This window comes from Gekko japonicus, unplaced genomic scaffold (assembly GCF_001447785.1).
Source record: "Gekko japonicus isolate JY-2015 unplaced genomic scaffold, Gekko_japonicus_V1.1 scaffold3945, whole genome shotgun sequence".
Taxonomy (NCBI): Eukaryota; Metazoa; Chordata; class Lepidosauria; order Squamata; family Gekkonidae; genus Gekko; species Gekko japonicus.
The window spans coordinates 96,550-101,688 of NW_015175488.1; positions in this window are offsets into that span (position 1 = coordinate 96,550).

The following is a 5,139-nucleotide window of genomic DNA, read 5'->3' on the forward strand; positions in this document are numbered from 1 at the left end:
TGGTGTAGTGGTTAAGTTCACGGACTCTAACCTGGGAGAACCAGGTTTGATTCTCCACTCCTCCACTTCCACCTGCTGGATGACCTTGAGCAGACCATAGTTCTGTCAGAGCTGTCCCTGAAAGGACAGTTTCTGTCAAGAGTTCTCTCAGCCCCACTGTCTGTTGTGGGGAGGGGAAGGGAAAGGAGTTTGTAAGCCGCTCTGAGACACCTTTCGGTAGTGAAGAGCGGGGTATAAATCCAATCTCTTCTTCTTCTTCTTCAAACACTGATTTCAGTCAGATAGAAATGCTTGGTGGGAAACAGTGTTGTGTAGAGTTGCCAGCCTCCAGGTGAGGCCTGGAGATCTCCCGCTTTTACAACTGATCTCCAACTGACAGAGATCAGCTCCCCTGGAGAAAATGGCTGCTTTGAAGGGTGGACTTTTAGGGCATTGTACCCTCCCCTCCCCAAACCTCACCCTCTCCTGGATCCACCCCCAAAGTCTCCAGGTATTTTCCAACCCAGACCTGGCAACCTACTGTTGTGTGAAACATTCCCATTTTTCGGCCCAGTCTGGTGCCATCTCTTGCTGATTCTACTCAAGGCTATTTATTATAAGGTTGTCAAATTTTGTCACGGCGACAGCTTCTGCTTCCTCCCCCCTGGCTCGGTCATGTGAAGGATCCCAACCAGTCAGGGATCCCGCAGTGAATGAGAGGGCACCCCGATATCGTGCAGCCAATCAGCTTTGGTTACGTGACAGCGTCACTGAGAGCTCCTGAAGGCACAAAAGAGGGGCAGCAAAATGAGGGTGATTCAAAGGAATGTGTGAGCATATTCCCTGAGGTGGGCTGAAAAATCATCCCAAAATGGGAAGCAGCACTGGACACAGTCAAAACGTTCATGAGAAGAAGGCTATCAGAAGAAGGGAGCTTTGACTCTCAAAAGTCCAGGGGTCATTTCCTGCAGGAGCGCACAGGAGCGGAGCTCTGGCAGTAAAGAGCCCAGGGGGCGGGCACATGCAACAAGCCCCACCCCCTGCTCCCAGCAGCCCTCAGTCAGACCAAGAAGCAGCCAGGTAAGCTGCAGAGCCCCCCCCCCCCATCAGTCCAAAACAGTCCAGTGGCACCTTTAAGACCAAGTTTGATTCAGGTACAAGCTCTCCCTCCTCTGCGAGGACAGATCTGCACGTTCCCCCCCCCCAATAGCTAGCAATCCAAAAGAGTCCAGTGGAGCCTGAGCGGTGGGTGTTGCCTTCTGACACACTTCCGGTGATGTCAGGGGGTGTGGAATATGCAAATAAGTTATGCTAATGAGCTCCTGCACCTCTTTTTCTATGGAATGACCCCTGCAAAAGCCTATACCCCCCAAATCTTTTTGGACTACAGTGCTACTGGACACAAATCTGGCTGTTCAACTGCAGAACAACACGGCGACCCTCTGAAGGGACGTTCACAAGAGACTATGAGTCGTTTTAGCTCTTTCTCCAACATAGTATTTCACACAAAGGAAGCAGCTTAAACACTCGACGACGACCCCTCAAAAGCCCATTCCCACCAGATACATCTTGCCCAGACCATCAATCCGGGACACACCTGTGCAGACAAAACGAACCTGTGTTCATGGAGGTCATGAATATGTATAGGAGGAACTTGTGTGACCTCCCTTTTCAGGTCCGTTCGCTTGGGAAGCGGACCTCGATGACCCCACCCACTAACATTTCCCTCTGCACCTCGTCTCTTCGGTAGAGATCCCTTTTCTTCACTTTAATATGTATCGTTCACATGTGCAGGTGGATTGAATTTGCCCCATGGAAACCTATAGGGGCCTGGTATCCTCGTCTAGGGCTGGGAGCTGCAGGGCTCTCCTCTTGGCTAATGGCCTTGTTTACTGGGAAATCAACGAGGACTCTTTAACATGCACTTTTGAGCCGATTGCACGCTCTGGATGTGAACACTGGCAGGTGGATCACAGGTGAAATGTTAAAAGAGTGGGCAGGGCCACTTATTGTTTTCTCTTTCCCCCCCACCACACAATCCTTTTGTTGCTTTTTGTGTGCTGTTTGGTTTTTGCGGGTTTGGTCGGAGCCCATCTCTTCCTCTGCAATTGTTCGGATTCTCGTGTCTGCACTGGCCTTGTTTCTGTGCGTGCGACTCTCCCAGAGAAATGTTTCCCACTTGTTCCCACTGGTTCCGCTGTGCTGGAAAAGGTACAGGAGGTGAAACAGCCGTTTTCAGACGGCGTAGAAGCTCTGGGTTTAGCATTTCTCAGGGTAGAAAGTGAGAGGAAAGGGATATTTATATACCTGTGTGCGACTCTTTTAAAAAAAACCTCCTTTCCATGGTGAAAGACACAACAGAAGGACCTCATGGCACAAAGTGTCAAATCGGCTGTAGTGATGCTCTACGAGCGTATTAATGACTATCAAACGTAAAGCAGGCATTTGAAAGAGCAGGAGAAAGCTTAAGCTTTTTCAGGGCACAGCAGTTGCTTTCGTTTCTGAAGGTCCACTATATCTGAGGAGCCAGTGTTCCCTCTAAGCTGAGTTAGTGTGAGCTAGCTCACAGTTTTTTATCCTTTGGCTCACACATTTTTGCCTTAGCTCAGGAAGGAGGGCTCCAGAGCAAACTAATTTATGCAGTAGCCCAATCGCCTGCTCACACCTTTAATGCCAGTAGCTCACAAAGTAGAATTTTTGCTCACAGGACTCCACAGCTTAGAGGGAGCATAGGTGAGGACTCAGAACTATCCCTAGCAGCTTGCCATGAAAGACTTTAACCAGGAACCTCAGGTGGGGACCTCGCTTGGTGAACCACCATAAACGTCTGCCTTTGGATGGTCAGCTGGTCTACTAGCTGCACTTTGGTCTCCACCAACTTCCAGCTCAAACTGTTGGGCACTGTCTTCCCACTCAGTGCACAGTTTTCCTGCATTCCTCTCTGTTCCTGCAGTCCCTTCCATTCCTGTTATTCCCGGAGTAACGGGACCCATTTGGAGGAAGAGTTGTGTGATTGTGGGGGGCTGAAGTGTGGGATCACTCCTCCTTCTTCTTGAACACACATAAACGCACATGAATCTGGCTTATTCTGAACCAGACCTTTACTCCATTGGTCTACTTCAGGATCCTGGTAAGCTATTATTCTGGGGAAACAAGCTCAACTAGAACCCGGTACTATTTCAGGGATAACTCAGGCTCAATACACAACACCTCAGTGGAACAGGATTCCTTGGTAGGGGTGGGGGGAAAGCTCTCCTCCTTTGGAGGTTTTCAAACAGAGGCTAGATGGCCATCGGACAGCCATGCTGATTCTGAGAGCTTGGGCAGGTCACGAGAAGGGAGGGCAGGAAGGGTCGCATCAGCGCTTAGTTCTCGTATCGCTTTCTTACATGCCCAGGGAAATGCTGATTGCCATTTTGGGGTCTGGAAGACAAAATTTTCCAGGCCAGTTTGGCCAGGGATCCTGGAGGGGGTTTTTTTGGGGGGGTCATCTTCTGGGCATGGAGCAGGGGTCACTGGGGGGTGGGGGAGATATTTGTGAATTTCCTGCAGGGGGTTCCTGTGCAGGGGGTTGGATTGGATGACCATGGAGGTCCCTTCCAATGCTATGATTCTATGACTGACAGCAGCTTTCCAGGGTCTCAGGCAGAGAAAGGTCTTCTGTATCACCTACTACCCGATCTGTTAAACTGTGGATGCCGGGGACTGAACCTGGGACCTTCTGCATGCCAAGCAGATGCTCATTCACTGAGCCACAAACCCTCACCTTTGAGCTCAGCTGCACTAAGAAAAGGTCTTCATTTTCAAACTTTTTTATTTTGGATATAGCAACATATTCAACATTACATTTCAATTATCAAATATCCATATCTCTTCTCTCCTCCCCCCCCCTCCTTGTGGCCTCCCGCAATGCTCCTCCCTCCTTTCCCTCTTGTATTTTTCTTGTCCTTTCCCTTTTTCATTCTTAAATTTCAAGGTAACAATATTTTACTCTATTCATTCAATACTTTTATATATTTCTGCCCTTAATAATGATCAAAACAAAGTAAACTATGTTTTACATCCCAATTTTTTCCTAAATATTCTTTAAAATCTTCCCACTCTTCGAAAAATTCTTGATCTTCTTTGTTATTGAGTTTCTTTGTTAATTTGTCCATTTCAGCCATGAATAACACTTTCTGAATCCATTCCCATTTTTCTGGTATTCTGTCTTGTTTCCAAGATTGTGCATAAGTCATTCTGGCAGTAGTAATCAAATACCACAATAATGTCTTTTTTTGTTACATTTACTTCTTCCATCTTAAGCCCTAGAAGTAGAATCTCCGGTTCTTTTTTAAAGGTACATTTCAAAATTTTCTGCATCTCATTATGAATTTCTGTCCAAAAAACCATAGCTTTTTCATGTGTCCACCACATATGGTAAAAAGAGCCTTCTTTTTTCTTACACTTCCAACACTTCTCTTCAGATCGCATAAATCTTTCGCCTTTTACTAAGAAAAGGTCTTGTTTCCATCCTGTTGTCCTCCTTCAGTCCAGCCTACCGACCCACGTGTCTGTTCCTTTAAACAAAAGAAGGGCTGCAAGAACAGAGAGGAACACAGGCAGGGCTATTTTTGGGCAGGAACACACAGGAACGGAGTTCCGGCTGGCTCCTGAGTTGGCCACGCCCAGCAGGAACTCATTAGCATAACAGGCTACACCCAACAGCAGAAACTCATTGGAATTGGCTACATTAGGGGTGTGTGGCCTAACATGCAAAGGAGTTCCTGCTACCAAAAAAGCCCTGGGTTTTGACAACAAACAAGGTAAACAGAATAAGAAGCAAAAGGTCGGTGTGGCTGGATGACCACACGTCTGGTAACATGGGGGTGCAGCCTAATATGCTAATGAGCTGTACTATCAGGGGTGTGGCCTAATATGCTAATTAGTTTCTGCTGTTGGGTATGGCTTATTATGCTAATGAGTTCCTGCTGGGCTTTTTCTACAAAAAAGCCCTGAACACAGGAAAACTCCCATGCATAGATGGTTGGGTATGTGCAGCTGAGATGGAGGTTATACATTTGGGCGGGGACTTGTGCAAACCCCACTATTAATTCCTAACAACGCTGGCTTTTTTAGTGCACACCCATGTTTGTGGCAGGTAGCATGGCAGCCACATTT